Source organism: Euprymna scolopes, chromosome 34 (genome assembly GCF_053919585.1).
Source record: "Euprymna scolopes isolate OS-2025 chromosome 34, ASM5391958v1, whole genome shotgun sequence".
NCBI classification, from domain to species: domain Eukaryota; kingdom Metazoa; phylum Mollusca; class Cephalopoda; order Sepiida; family Sepiolidae; genus Euprymna; species Euprymna scolopes.
The window spans coordinates 52,911,012-52,928,645 of NC_136515.1; the positions used below are offsets into that span (position 1 = coordinate 52,911,012).

The 17,634-nt window shown below is 35.0% G+C and overlaps 1 pseudogene; it reads left to right on the forward strand.

Moving 5' to 3' along the window:
- Positions 1-1,136: 1,136 nt before the first annotated feature.
- Positions 1,137-1,269, forward strand: LOC145259402 (U2 spliceosomal RNA; annotated as a pseudogene).
- The last annotated feature ends 16,365 nt before the right edge of the window (positions 1,270-17,634 follow it).

Genomic DNA, 17,634 nt, shown 5'->3' on the forward strand with positions numbered 1-17,634 from the left:
CGTTCGACTGGTAGTAATCGTGACACCCTGCACTGAAGAATCCCGAAAGGATGAAACACTAGTGTCTGTAGGTATTTAATTATTATAGTAAAAAAATAATTATATATATATATGTATATATATATATATATATATATATATATATATATTCTGATTCCGAATTCCCGATCCCGGTATCATTTCCGATTTTTTAAATATCTTTATGTTTATTTTTCACGATTATCGTAAAAATACTTGTTAAATGAGCAGATATTTTATCAAACGTAAAAAAAATTACACTTGTAGGGATTGATAAATCGATTTTTGTTTTACTAATAGTCTAAAATCAATATACATTCATTATATAGTATATACGCGGTAGAAACTTTTTCCTTAATGAAAATCAAACAAAAAAGCCAATTAAAAGAATCGTTTTTGGCATCGGAAAATAGGCACAAAATTTCCGATTCCGGTACCAATTCTGATACCCCAAAAATATCCGAATTTTCGATTCCCGATTACGATTAATCGCGTCAACACTAATATATATATATATATATATATATATATATATATATATATATATATATATATATATATATAAAAGCAGCAAACTAAATTATGTGTTCATCAAGGTTTCATCTTTATTACGACACTTCCTCTGGTTGAATGAAATTAAGAAAACAAACACCAGTACTAATTTTTGAAAATATATTTTTGATTTAAAAAAAATATTACGCTCTTTCACAACACTATGTCCCCCCACACCGCCTTTTTTGAATTTCCAACGATTTTTTCCGTTTCTGAAATGCATAGATTTCATCACATCAAAAAAATATTTTAAAATATTTATGTTGGTGTTTTTTTTTTTTTTCTTAATTTCCTTAATCTAGATGAAGTCTCAAAATAAAGACGAGACGTTGATGAACACATAACTTGGTTTGTCCTTTTTTTATCTTTCTATTTCGTCGGAATACTATTTCCATTATATATATATATATATATATATATATATATATATATATATATATATATATATATATTGAGAAATTTTTGAAAACTTTGACGTGTCGAATATAATGATAAAATCATTTTTTTTTTCATTTTTTTTTTTGTAAGTCCTATATTTCGCTAATACATAGCCTCATCAGAGTCGAAATAAGTCTTGACCTTTTGGTCAAGATCAAAGTGTAGTATCTGTTCTTCAGATGCTGCACTTCCATTTCTTGTTCTCTTCCGGTGGAGGAGAAATCCTTCACGACTGAGACAATTTTTATTTTTGTACCTTTTCTCCACGCTAAAAAACGACTCTGGTGTCTAACTCTGTCCTGTGGGGAGGCATAGTAAATAGGCTCATCAGGGTCGAAAGTCCGGTTCGTGAATTTCTTTTTCTTCATTTTGGTGTTATGACGAAGAGACGAGAATTTACGTGTGTAGCCATCTTTTACTTGAAATCCCGAAAAAGAAAAAGAAATTCACGAACCGGGCTTTCGACCCTGATGAGACTATGTATTAGCGAAATATAGGACTTACAAAAAAAATAGCAATAAACAAAAATATATATATAGTCATCACAGTATATTTTCGCTGTATCACAGCTCATATGTGCGGCTAGACCAGCATCTTTTCCTAACAGGGACTGAACGAGTTGATAGTCGGCAGTTCTAACCTCCTGCTCACGAGATTGGTACTCGCAAACACCTTCCTCACACACACACACACACACACACACACACATACATATATATATATATATATATATATATATATATATATATGTATGTATACACACACACACACACACATATATATATAATTATTTTTTTGCTATAATAATTAAATACCTACAGACACTAGTGTTTCATCCTTTCGGGATTCTTCAGTGCAGGGTGTCACGATTAACACCAGCCGAACAATATATATATATATATATATATATATATATATATATATATATATATATATATATATATATATGTATATGCGTATGCATAATATATATTAGCCTCCTCCCACTTTTTGCCAAAATATTTGAGACCATAATTAACCATGCTCTAGTCCATCATCTTACAGATGCTAAACTACTGACTGACAAACAATATGGATTTAGACAAGCCCGTTCCACAGCAGACACCCTAACTGTGATCTCTGAACGTATATACCATTCACTGGACAACGCGGGGGAGGGCAGAGCGGTAGCTCTAGATATATCTAAGGCTTTTGACAGGGTATGGCATGAGGGTCTCCTCAGTAAAATCAGATCATACGGTATCACTGGTAGAATACTTAACATAATTAAATCCTTCTTAGATAAGAGTAAAATCCAGGTTGTCCTCGACGGTCGTACATCTAAACAATATGATATAAATGCGGGGGTGCCCCAGGGTTCTATCCTTGGACCTCTATTGTTCCTGATATTCATAAATGACCTCCCCGACAACATTGCCTCTGAGATGGGCATATATGCTGATGACACTACACTCTATGGCAGGCACGACAGGAAGACGAATGAACACATTTCTAAAGAAATGGCAGAAACACTAGAGGAAGACCTCCAATCTGTAGTGGAATGGGGACAAAAGTGGTTGGTCGCGTTCAATGCTGCCAAGACTAAACTAGTTTCATTCAATAATTACAAGAAACCCTCTCTACCACTCATAGCAATGGCCAACGACTCTTTATCTGAGAGTCCATCTTTCAAACTCCTTGGCCTAACGTTCACAGGAAACATGAGTTGGAACAATTACATTGAAGGCATTGCCAGGGCCGCTGCAAGAAAGGTGGGCTCTCTCTACCGTGCTAGAAAACTACTAACACCCGAAAGTATCCTGGACCTCTATAAGGCCACCATTCGCCCATGTATGGAGTATTGCTGCCACATCTGGGCTGGTGCATCTGCTACTAGTCTCTCGCTCCTTGACAAGGTTCAAAAGAGAGTCGCAAACCTGATAGGCCCTGAACTGGCATCTAAGCTTCAGCCTCTGTCCCATTGACGAAATGTTGCATCCCTCTGCCTTTTCTACAAGTATTTTAGTGGTGAATGCTCTGACGAACTGCAATCACTTGTGCCCCCACGACGTGTGCACCCTCGACAAACCCGACAGGCTGCTAAATCCCACCCCCACACTGTAGAGATCTCTAGATGTAAAAGATCTTTTTACTCCAATAGTTTCTTCCCCAGAACCGCTAGACTCTGGAATTCCATTCCAGGTCCCTGCTTCCCCAACAGTACTGACGTGCAGAAGTTCAAGTGTAACGTGAACCGACACCTTGCTGCCCAAATCCCTACATAGTACCCCAGTAGTTGTTGCCCCTGATAGTAGCCCCCTACACCAAAGTTGCAATTTGCCTTGTTTGGGGTGAAAATGTAATTAAAATATATATACATATATATATATATATATATATATATATATATATATATATATATATATATATATATATATATATATATACATTGGAATAGAAATTTAAATAACTCTCCTAAATATATAAAATTAAAAAATAAAATCCCAAACATACGAGAAACATATATAGGAAAGAAAAAAAAAGAAAGAAAAAGTGTCCGTTTCAATAAATAAATAGAATTTTAGCTGAAGATCCCTGTTTGGTGATCCTCGTTTGTTTATTCATTTCATTGTTAAGTGCCTACAGCTTAGTTTCCTTTTATCCGCGTTCTTCGAATAACATGCCTAAGGGAGACAAACACGTGCCCATTCACCGTAAATTATTCTTTTCGACATCAAGTGCGCATGAACAAATATTAAGGAAGCGCTTCTACATTTTTTTTTCTTTATCAGATAAGAAATTATGCCAGGCTTACATTCGTTTATTTGTTATTTATTATGCCTCTTACAGCATCTTTTAATTTAAACAACAAATTTAAATGTAAGGGCGATATATATATATATATATATATATATATATATATATATATATATATATATATGTGAACGTGTCTGTCTGTCTGTCTGTCTGTCTGTGTACATTTCCCTACGCAATAACTCTGTCAATTTTTAGTCTATAGACTCGAAATTTGAAATACCGGGTACTGAGATTTGGGAAAATCGATGTGACGGGTGTCAGCCAGAAATTTGGCTGTTAAGGGGTCAAATTTCAACGATTTGACCTTTAAGAACTCTACCAAACTCCTCCGACAATTTTGGGTCTAGAAACTTGAAATTTTAGATATAGGTTCCTTGAACCTGGATCTAATTTAATAAAGTGATTTGAGCCCGAAACTATAAATTTTAAGGGGTCATAATAGGGGTCAAATAAAAAAAAAATGTACTCTTTTTTTTTTTTTTGCTCAGCATACACCTCCAAACACCCGGGCAACGCCGGGCTGAAATGCTAGTATATATATATATATATATATATATATATATATATATATATATATATATATATATAGTTGAGCAGCATTCTTTTATTTATACAGGTCTGGTAGAATATCATCGCCAAGTTCTGCATATTCTTTTCTTGTGTCCATTTTTTTCAATACAAGTCTAACTTTCTCGCGTTTTTGGCCATAAAGTAAATACATTCGGCAAACGTCCTAGCGTTTCCAACCCACATGTATCGTCTTCAGATACTGTGATATGGTCAATGTTCATTAGTGAATTGACTGATCAGATGATGCGCTTATAAACATTTGAGTACGTCTTCCTCACCCTTAAATCTGGTTTGGTGTTTAATATTAGTTTCTTTTTTTTTTGTTTTTGTTTTTTTGTTTTGTTTTTTGCTCGAATGGGCAATATTTTACATTGTCCCGTATTCAGCGGTAATTATGTAGCATACTATATTGTCATTGCCTTCAAATACATCTTTTTACAGTGATACAAGCAAACTGGTATACACTCGTAACATTGCATACACATACATATCTATATATATCAATAGGATAGCGTGTGTGTTATTTATTTTGTGCGTCATGCTTACATCCGAGTTACTGTCGTTTCATTGTTATGAACTTCCATTTCTTGTAATGAATAATTTTACCAAGAATATTTCATAAGTTTTGGTTTCGGTTTCTATTATAGCTGATGGCACTTAGTCATCTATTTTCTTTATAGATAATGTTATCAAGAATGCTTCATAAGTTTTGCTTCGATTTCGATTATAGCTGAAGGAATGTATATATATATATATATATATATATATATATATATATATATATATATATATCATAGGTTTTGGTTCCGGTTTGGATTCAAGTTGATGCACCCAGTTATATAGTTATATATTTTCATTTATATATATGTATATATATACATATATATATATACATATATATAAATATACGCATATACCTATACATATATATATACATATATATGTATATATATACGCATATACATATATATACATATATTTATACATACATATATATATATGTATATATATATGCATATACATATATATATATATGTATATACATGCACATATATATATGCATATACATATATATATACATGTATGCATATGCATATACATATATATATATGTATATACATGTATATATATGCATATACATATGTATACATGTATATATATATATATGCATATACATATATATATGCATATATATATACATATGTATACATGTATATATATATGCATATACATATATATGCATATATATATATATATATATATATATATATATATATATATATATGCTTCAGAATAAAATTATCCAACAATCAGCTGGTATGGAAACCTGTGATTATAAGATTTACAAGATATTACTGACAGTAATATTCTATAAGCATTATATGCTTGCATATATTCTATAAGTATTATATGATTTTATATATATATATATATATATATATATGCATAAACATAATTATCGTAATAATTATGTTTACCTCTTTGAAAATTGGATTCTTATTTCTCAGCATTTAACGTTAAAATGAAAAAAAGTCGGTCACTTTAGCTCATGTGCACAGATCGCGATGGTAAAATTATTTGGTCACTCTCGACTTCTTGATTTACATTTGCGCTTTATATAAATGCTAATTTTTACTGTATTCTTGCTGTGGTTCATCTTGGCTAAGCGGTTTGTTTCTTACTAATGGAGTCAGAGATTCCTTCATAACCGGGTTCGAATCTCCCGCCCAGTAGTAATCGTTGCTCTCTGCATTGATGTTTCCTGAAACACTAGTGTCTGTAGATATATAAAAAAAATAATAATAATTATAGTAATTGTTATAATCATTCTTTTCTACCTACAGATACTAGTGCTTTATCCATATGCAATCATCAGTGTAGGATGTCAATTCTTGTTGGTCGGGAAATTCTAACTCAGCAACGACGCAACCTTTGACTCCATTTGCTAATCCTTTACCCCCGGGCCACCAAACATTTGCCACGAGAATAAAGGGAATTAAGAACAAATAAGCGCTAAATTCGGGTGCGGACATTATACAATCTAGAGTGTTCCAACGACAGGAAGTCATGAACGTTGCATTAACGCTAGTTGACTGTTTTTTTACTTTAAAGCTTCCAAACAGTGCCTATCCTTTAGTATTCTTAAAGGGTATTGATAATTATAATTGAATTATAATTATTTTTTATACCCACGGACACTAGTGTCTCATGCTTTCGCAACCATCAGTATAGGATGAAATTTATTCAGTTAGAGAAACGGACATCATCTACAAGTCTGATGATATTGTAGCATTTAACTAATAAATAAGATTATTGCTTGGGGTGATATTCTCTTTTGCTTATAATTGACTAGCTGGACGCTGACGTTGCCCGATCGTACAATACACTTAAACATGATAAACGTATGCATTATTATTTAATCAATTCTCTATTGAATATTATTTATTAGGAGGAATAATTTGCCCGGTGGACTAATTCGCAAAATAATAATAATAATCTTAATAAAAAAAATTTTTTTTTAATAAAATAATGTATGTTTGTACGTCGTCCTAAAACTTTTGACAGAGGCGACGGATCTTAAGAAGGCTAGTATCGTTTTGAAATTCGACCCGTCGGACGATAAATATCGATAAATTGGTAAAAAAACATTAATATTTTCACCTTCAAGTGCGAAGTTATCTACCGGGGGGAGTCGCTTTTACGCCGATATTTTTGAAAGTCATCCTCTCCTTTCGATTGTCTAGCCTTAATTAAAACATAAGTCACTTTGGCGGTGGTCGTAACAGCAAAGATGTCAGTTTTTTTCCCGTTCTTTTCCTCCTTCACGTTACGGGTTCGAGCCTATTTTCCTACTACGACTTTTTTTTTTTTTTTGCTTAACACACATGCAAACACCCGGGCAACGCCGGGCTGAAATGCTAGTATATCTATAAAAGTGAACGTGTCTTTGTATCTGTGCGTTTATCTGGGTGTCTGTGTATCTGTGTGTCTGCGTGTCTGTGTGTGTGTGTGCATTTCCCTGCGCAATAACTCTGTCAATTTTAAGTCTACATACTCGAAATTTGATATACAGGGTACTAAGATTTGGGAAAATTTTTATGGTTCATGTTCGACCAGAAATTTTGCTGTTAAGGGGTCAAAATTTTAGATATAGGTTCCTTGGACATGGATCTTACTTAATAACTTGATTTGAGCCCAAAACAATAAATTTTAAGAGTTCATAATAGGGGTCGAAGTTTAAAAAATTTTCCTCTGCGGTCTCTAACAAATTACTCAGACAATTTCTGGTCTAAACATTTGAAATTTTACATAAAGGGTATTCAGAGATTGGGCAAGCTTTTTAATCGGTTTGGGTTGAAAATTTTAAGTTTCCACTATATAAATATATATGTGTATGTATATTTGCACGTCGTCCTAAAACTTTCGACAGAGGCGACGGATCTTAACAAGGTTAGTATCGTTTTGAAATTCGACCCTTCAGACGATAAATATCGAAAAATTGGCTCAAAACATTAATATCTTCACCTTCAACTGGGCACTTATCTACATGGGAGGGTCGCTTTTACGCCGATATTTTTGAAAGTCATCTTCTCCTTTCGATTGTCAAGCCTTAATTTAAACATAAGTCACTTCCGGTTTTGCAGTGGTCGTAACAGCAAAGACATCAGTTTTTTCCCCTCTTTTCCTCCTTCGCGGTACTGGTCTGAGCCTGCCTTCCTACTACCACTTTTTTTTTTGCTCATCACACACATCCAAGCACCCGTGCAACGCCGGGCTGAAATGCTAGTATATATATCTATCTATATTTTTATAAAGTAATAGGGTTCGTGTGTTTCTGTCTGTGTGTACAGCTCTCCATCATCAACGAAATATAAAGGAGGTAAGAGGGTAGATATCTCCTAGTAGAGAAACATTAGAACCCATTTTAGGATGTTTCTGTTATAGGAGACATAAGAATCTATGCCTAATTTCTTTATATACTATTCTACAAACCACCCCCATATCGAATGACTTATGCTCATTTGCATATCACATTATATTAAATCTCTTTAACTAATTACCTCGACCTTATTACATATTGGAAATATTCTAATCGTTTCAACTGTACTATTTACAAAATCTATTTAACATTTAATTATTTAATATATTTTCATTTAATTTTATATTCGATTTATTTCACTTTACGTATATTATCTGAAAGGTTTACTGTTTGTGCAATCGGAGATTTACGTCATTACATGTTGTCTGTAATAGATATTTTTCTTTTTATTGGATTTTTTTCCACTTATTTTTATTATTAAATTTACCTTTTTAAAAAAAAATAACAATATGAAAATGTTTATAATTTTAACTTCTGGTGCTTACACATTTCTTTTACCGCGGTATTTTAAAATATCTTTTCTAATAAACAATATGAACACTTTTTTTAACCTATTTTCAAAAATAAACAATAATTTTTATTTATTTTAAGCATAACTTTATTAATACATTTTTTTTATCTAAACTTGAAATTTCACAATATTTATTTAAATTCCCACCCCCCTCCTCACACTACGAATGCCTTTCGAAATAATAACGTATTCTTTCCGCACGCTACCAAACCTACAGACATATCTACGTTTGCTCTATCAACTGCTGGATTTTAAGTTAATACAACATTAAAAAATTGAAATTAATATTAAAAAAGGTTTGTGAACAATATGTCTTTCAAAATTATTTTTTATATCACTGTTCTGTTTATATTCCTATAAATTTATATTGTGAAAATTTACCACTTACCAATAATATAGACAGTTCAGTCCCTTCGGTATTTGTGGTACCGTTCTGAAATATTAACGTTACTATTTTGAAAGCCATGAAGGCAAAGATGTTTTGTAACTTATTTTGTGCTTCCAACTAACAATTAAAAAAAAATTATATCGTGAAACTTCAATTTTAGCTAAAAAAATAATGTTTAAAATAAATAAAAATTGTTAACTCTTGAAAATAGTTTAAAATTTCAAATAGTTTTCATATTGTTTTATTTAGATGATCTGCTTATTTACAAAATATCGTGAAACCTTAATTTAACCTAAAAAAATATTTAAAACATCATATTACAAGAATTACGCCCCCCCCAATATTTTTTTTACAAGGTTTCGGAATCGCCGACAACGAATCTGATATTCAAACACTTCGCAAATGAATACTTTCGTAGATAGTATTATTTTCCCAGTACAAAAGTTGGATAAAATTTTACTTTAATGCCCATATTACAGCTTGGTTCTTACAGTGCATAATTATCAATTTCTTCTACTGCTAAAACAATTTTTTGGTGAGGAAAGCTTTATGTTTTGGGATTGTATTGAAAATGTAATGGAAATTTCAATTTCGTTCCGTTTTAATCTTTTATATTTTACTTGCCAATATAATTGAAAGAATACAATTCAACTATCGTAATTTTATATAAATAAACAAAAACAAATATTTTAAAATAAAACTTTATTAAAAAAGAAATAATTTTATTTTTAAATGAAAAAAATCAATTTAGTAAACTAATTGTATTAAACATCCCAACCTCCCCATGTTAAGTATGGCTTTCTAAATAAACACTCCCAGCCTTGTCAGCAAACCTGTAAACCTATAAAAGTTAACATTTCGAATGTGAACAGTGATTTTTCGATTTTGTTAGCGCTTGCCGCAATTAAAGACAATTAAAACGGAACTAACTTTATTTCCATTCTATTTTTTAAACAACCCCCAAAACATAACGCTCTCTTCCAGTTATAGCCAATTTTTTTTTAATTAAATAAAACAGTTCAAAATAAACAGATAAGCGCATTTTCTTTTACATTTTTCTTACAACCAACGTTGTCATTTGACCAACTGCAGGATACCGTTACTTTTGTGGGGTTGTTTTGAAAATGGCACGGAGATTATAATTTCGTTCCAATTTAATCTTTCTGGTCGAGCCTATTTCGAAAGCCTGTCTTATCATAGATTTGAACTACAAATAATTTATTACATTTTGATTATTACTATCTTAAGACTTAAAGCTTATATTTATTTCATTTTTCTATTTATATATTGAATTAGTTATTTCCAGTCTTATTTAAACTTAGTGCTTTCTTTAAACCGGATGAACCTTTTATAAAAATATGAGTTTAACGTAAAGAACACGAACAAGGTTTTATTCAACTGAATTTCTTCCAGTTTACTAACAAAATATATAAATTTAAAAGAGATATAAATAATAAAATAAAAAGGTTATGTAATTTAAAAGAAATACACGTACTCACAAAAGCAGAATTTTTTTTACACATTTTTTTCTTTAAAACCATAACAATGAGACTAACAATTACCTAGATCTTAGTAATTATTTGTTTTAATAGAACTGTTTTAACTGTACTGTTTACATATATTAGTTAACCTAAGTTGGTATTACATTTATTTTACATTTACTTTTTTTTTTTAATTATTACTTTTTGACTGTGACGTTTACACCCGGAAGTAATGAGTCACAAGTAGGTCGCTTTTATTCATTTTTGCTACAATATAATTGTTTATAATTGTACTATTCAGAAATATTATTTATAGTTCGTCCATTTCAGTTAGTATACATTTCCTTTACGCTTAATTAATTTACAATCATTAATATCGTTAAACAATTCCGTTTAAAACCGAAATTATGCCACCCAAACGGAGTAGAAACGAAAGTGAGGAAGAAAGAATGGAAAGATTGGAAGCTAATAGACTAAGAGTTGCTGCAATTCGCTCCAATGAAAACAATTCAGATAGAGAAAGACGTCTAGAACTTAACAGGATACGTCAAAGAGAAAGGAGAGCAAGACTGTCAGATTTGGAAAGAGAAACCCAACGTGAAGCTGACAGAACTAGACATGCTGTAAGGCGGTTAAATTCATCACAAGATGAAATTCAAGAAAGGCAAAGATATGCACTGGAAAGAGAAGCAATATTACGATCGAATGAATTATATGAGGTAAGTAGACGTACACAAGGTCAGTTGAGAGTGGCTCAACGACATCAGAATGAATCGGAAACCCAACGAAGCTTTCGCCTATACCAAGGGCAACAACGAGAGGCTGCATGGAGAGAGAGTATGACTTTGCCCCAGCAATTGACAGAAAACGAGGCAGCTAGACAACGAATGACTGCTTTGAGACACCATGAAATAGAACACTGCAATAGAAAAGGATTGCTCTACAACAAAAATGACTCTCTCACTACAGCTGATATAGGAAAAATGGACAAAGTATGTCAACATTGCTCAGCTGTAAAATTTAAAGGAGAAACCCCTGGTTGTTGTTGTTCTTCTGGCAAAGTTGTGCTTGATAGCTTTCCACCACTGCCTCAGTTGCTTCAAGATTTGCTCTCCTGCAATGGTCCCATCTCTAAAGATTTTCTGCAAAATCTACGCAGTTATAACAATTGTTTTGCAATGACATCATTTGGTCACAAAATTGCGGCAGTACATGGGTGGAATCCTTCTTTTAGAATTCGAGGCCAGGTTTGCCACCAGATTGGGAGTCTTTTACCACCTGAAGATGAAACAGCAAAGTTTATTCAAGTCTACTTCTTGGATAGTCTGGAAGAGGAACTACATAATCGGGGACGTGACAGTAGACTCAATAGAGACATTCTCCGAAGTCTGACTGAATTTTTACATGAGAACAACAGCTTCATTTGTCAGCTGAAAACAACAAAGGATAGGATTGAAGAAGAACACTTGGTAGAACATAAAGTTGTCATAAGGGAAGACCGAAGGCCGCAAGAAGAGCATCCACGGCGATTCAATGCTCCAACAACAACGTATGAGATTGGAATATTAATGGAGAATGAACCAACAGCTAACCGGGATATTGTCTTGCGTTTTAGAAATGATACATTAAAACGGATCTCCGAACTACATCCCCTCTACGATACTTTAATGTACCTGTTAATGTACCCCTATGGTTCTCCATCTTACAACATCTACATGAAGGCATCCAATGGGCAAAAAGTTACCCAACAGCAATTTTATTCGTACCATTTAATGACTCGGCCTGGAAACTATTTTCTCTGGTACCGAAGGCTATTTCAACAATGGCTGGTGGATGTGTACTGCAAGATTGAAACAGAACGTTTACAGTTCCTGAGGCGTGAGCAACAGACCCTGAGAGCTGACAATTATAGCAACTTGAGAGATTCAATTCTTAGGGAGGATGGGAATCCAGAACAGTTTGGTCAACGAGTTGTACTTCCGGCAACTTATACAGGAGACCCTCGATACATGTTTGAGCGTCAAAGTGATGCCATGGCATATGTTCGGCGAATGGGCCGAGCCGACCTCTTCATCACGTTCACAACAAATCCAAAGTGGACAGAAATTACAGAAAATTGTCTTCAAGGGCAAGACCCTCAGGATCGTCCAGATATTGTTGCCAGGGTTTTCAGGCAGAAGCTAAAAAAGTTACTTGAATTTATTAAAAAGGGAGGATTTGGCAGGTTGAGGGCTTTCCTGTACAGTATTGAATATCAAAAAAGAGGACTGCCGCATGCACACATCCTCACCTGGCAGGCCCCAGAGGACAAACTTCTACCAGAAAAAATGGATCTCTGCATATCTGCAGAGATCCCTGACAAAGAGGAAGATCCTGATCTTCATGCTAAAGTGATGGCACATATGGTGCATGGACCTTGTGGACCATTAATCCAAATTGTCCATGTATGATTGACAACAAATGTTCCAAAAAATACCCAAAAGAATTTCTTCAGTGTACCGAGCAAGGCCAAGACTCTTACCCCAAGTACAGGCGAAGAAAACCAGAAGATGGAGGCCAGACTGGTACAATAAGGATGAAGAGAAATGGTCGGTATGTTAATCAAGAAATAACAAACCAGTGGATTGTTCCGTACAACAAGGTCCTCCTTCAGCAGTTCAACGCTCACATTAACGTAGAAATTTGCAGCTCGATCCAAAGCATCAAATATGTCCTCAAATACGTGAATAAAGGATGTGATCAAGCAGTGTTTGAACTACAAAGAACTGATGGAGCAGCTAACCAACAAGGCCAAGTACAAAGTCACATTGTGGATGAGATCCAGCAGTTCCAGAATGCAAGGTATGTCGGCAGTTCAGAGGCGGCCTGGAGGATATTGGAACATCCCATCCATGAACATTTCCCCCCAATTGTACAACTTTCTGTTCATCTTGAAAATGGGCAGCGTGTCATGTTCTCAGCTGATACTGCTCTGGAACGAGCCCAAGGTCCACCACCTGCCACAACTTTGACAGCATTTTTTCAACTCTGCCATGAGGATGACTTTGCAAGGGGTCTCAAATACGTAGAAGTCCCTGAGTTTTACACTTGGAACAAATCGACAAAGAAATGGATGAGAAGAATGCGTGGGGTACAAGTTGAAGGTACTGAAAATGATGATGTATGGAAGGCACCATGCATTGGGAGAATCTACACGATTAGTCCAAAAGCAGGGGAGTGTTATTTCTTACGCCTGTTGCTCAATGAGGTTGCTGGTCCAACTTCATTTCAAGATTTGCGAGCATACAATGGTCAGGTGTTTGAAACATACAGAGCAGCATGCCTTGCTCGAGGCCTTCTAGAAAATGACCATCACTTGCATCAAGCAGTAGGAGAGGCAAGTGCCACTCAATCACCTTCAAATTTGCGAAGCCTATTTGTGATAATTTTAACAGCCTGTGAGCCAAGCAATCCTCTTGAGATCTGGATGGCTTTTCGTGATGTAATATCTGAAGACATTCTTCACAGATACAGGCAAGAAGTTAACAATCCAGAAGCAGATTTTAATGAGGACATCTACAATAAAACTCTTTGTCTAATTGAAGAAAAACGCAAGGGAGAGATGAAAGACTCGCGAGAGAGTATCAACGTGAAGTTACTTATAATCTTGAAGAACTTTCCCTACAAGCAGAAAATATGCAAGAAAAACTGACCGATTCTCAAAGAGAAGTTTACAATTCATTCATGGCAATGTTGGAAGCACAAGGTGAAATGAACAAAAACATGATGTTTCTTGATGCTCCAGGTGGTACGGGCAAGACTTTTGTAATCAATTTGATCCTTGCAAAGATTAGATCCATGAGAAAGATTATGCTTGCAACAGCATCCAGTGGCATTGCTGCTACTCTACTACAATGTGGCCGCACTCTTCACAGCACTTTTAAAGTACCCTTGGATACTCGTCGAATGGATCAGCCAGTTTGCAAAATTACTGGTAACTCAGCCTTGGCAAATGTAATTAGAGAAACCTCTGCAATCATTGTAGACGAAGCCCCAATGACGCACAAGAGTGCTTATGAAGCAATTGACCGAACACTGCAAGACATCACAGGAAACAAGAATCCCATGAGTGGCATTCCAACCTTATTTTGCGGTGATTTTCGTCAAATCTTCCCAGTGGTTAAAAATGGCACAAGGGTTAACATTGTCAATGCAAGTTTGAAACAATCCTATCTCTGGAGGCACGTTATAGTGAAGAGACTGACTACTAATATGAGAGCCTATATCTCTGATAAAACAGCTGCAGCAGACTTCTCAAAATTGCTTCTCCAAATCGGTAATGGTCAGTTTCCTATCACTTCTTCACCTGACACAATTAAGATTCCAACTGCGCTTGGTAAATGTGTCGGTAATCAGAAGCAACTGAAAGACAAAGTGTACCCAGACCTGCAAAACAATGGAAAATCACCGGATTGGCTTGCTGAGAGGGCTATTATTTCGCCATTAAACAGCAATGTGAATCATTTGAACAATTCAATAATGGATGAATTTCCAGGAGACACAAAGCAATACAAGTCAGTTGATTCTGCTACTAATGAATATGAAGCTGTTCACTACCCTGTGGAGTTTTTAAACTCTTTGGAGATATCTGGAATGCCTCCACACATTTTAAATCTCAAAATTGGATCGCCAATCATGATTCTTCGATCCTTGGAACCGCCAAAAACAACAAACGGAACCAGATGTGTTATCACCAGATTGCACACCAATGTACTTGAGGCCACCATTTCCTGTGGTCCCTACAAAGGCGAAACCGTTCTACTGCCAAGGATCCCCTTAGTTCCATCGGACTCAGAACTTCCATTTAAATTCCGGAGACTCCAATTTCCTGTGAAGGTGTGTTTTGCAATGAGCATAAACAAAAGTCAAGGTCAGACATTTAACACTATTGGCGTAGACTTGACATCAGACTGCTTCAGTCACGGTATGTTCTACGTCTCCATCAGCCGGACAGGAAGTTCAGAAAAACTCTACATTCTGGCTCCAAATCAAAGCAGCAGAAATGTACTTTACCCTGAGGCTCTTCAGTGAAAAGTTCGAGAAATGGATATGAGGAAAAACTGACATGATCTGATTGTGGTAAGTTTTTAGTATTGAATGTGCAAGATAAAATTTAAGCAAGAGTTGAAAATTACTTCAATGAAAAATTTACTATGTAACATCAAGTAAACTTCCTTTTTGATGAAAATGTTTTGTGAAGTTCCTGATTGAATTTCAGTCACTACAAGAGGTAGTTAAAATGTTAATCACCTTATGCAATCGTTGCTCTTACAACATCAACTTACTGGAAAGGTGCCCACAGATTTTGGTACCCGAGTGCGCAACAAAGCTCCGTGCGAAGCACGGGTATCTTTGCTAGTATATATATATATATATATATATATATATATATATATATATATATATATATATATATATATATGTAGGGACCACAGAAAATGGTGGCCTCAAGTACATTGGTGTGCAATCTGGTGATAACACATCTGGTTCCGTTTGTTGTTTTTGGCGGTTCCAAGGATCGAAGAATCATGATTGGCGATCCAATTTTGAGATGTAAAATGTGTGGAGGCATTCCAGATATCTCCAAAGAGTTTAAAAACTCCACAGGGTAGTGAACAGCTTCATATTCATTAGTAGCAGAATCAACTGACTTGTATTGCTTTGTGTCTCCTGGAAATTCATCCATTATTGAATTGTTCAAATGATTCACATTGCTGTTTAATGGCGAAATAATAGCCCTCTCAGCAAGCCAATCCGGTGATTTTCCATTGTTTTGCAGGTCTGGGTACACTTTGTCTTTCAGTTGCTTCTGATTACCGACACATTTACCAAGCGCAGTTGGAATCTTAATTGTGTCAGGTGAAGAAGTGATAGGAAACTGACCATTACCGATTTGGAGAAGCAATTTTGAGAAGTCTGCTGCAGCTGTTTTATCAGAGATATAGGCTCTCATATTAGTAGTCAGTCTCTTCACTATAACGTGCCTCCAGAGATAGGATTGTTTCAAACTTGCATTGACAATGTTAGCCCTTGTGCCATTTTTAACCACTGGGAAGATTTGACGAAAATCACCGCAAAATAAGGTTGGAATGCCACCCATGGGATTCTTGTTTCCTGTGATGTCTTGCAGTGTTCGGTCAATTGCTTCATAAGCACTCTTGTGCGTCATTGGGGCTTCGTCTACAATGATTGCAGAGGTTTCTCTAATTACATTTGCCAAGGCTGAGTTACCAGTAATTTTGCAAACTGGCTGATCCATTCGACGAGTATCCAAGGGTACTTTAAAAGTGCTGTGAAGAGTGCGGCCACCTTGTAGTAGAGTAGCAGCAATGCCACTGGATGCTGTTGCAAGCATAATCTTTCTCATGGATCTAATCTTTGCAAGGATCAAATTGATTACAAAAGTCTTGCCCGTACCACCTGGAGCATCAAGAAACATCATGTTTTTGTTCATTTCACCTTGTGCTTCCAACATTGCCATGAATGAATTGTAAACTTCTCTTTGAGAATCGGTCAGTTTTTCTTGCATATTTTCTGCTTGTAGGGAAAGTTCTTCAAGATTATAAGTAACTTCACGTTGATACTCTCTCGCGAGTCTTTCATCTCTCCCTTGCGTTTTTCTTCAATTAGACAAAGAGTTTTATTGTAGATGTCCTCATTAAAATCTGCTTCTGGATTGTTAACTTCTTGCCTGTATCTGTGAAGAATGTCTTCAGATATTACATCACGAAAAGCCATCCAGATCTCAAGAGGATTGCTTGGCTCACAGGCTGTTAAAATTATCACAAATAGGCTTCGCAAATTTGAAGGTGATTGAGTGGCACTTGCCTCTCCTACTGCTTGATGCAAGTGATGGTCATTTTCTAGAAGGCCTCGAGCAAGGCATGCTGCTCTGTATGTTTCAAACACCTGACCATTGTATGCTCGCAAATCTTGAAATGAAGTTGGACCAGCAACCTCA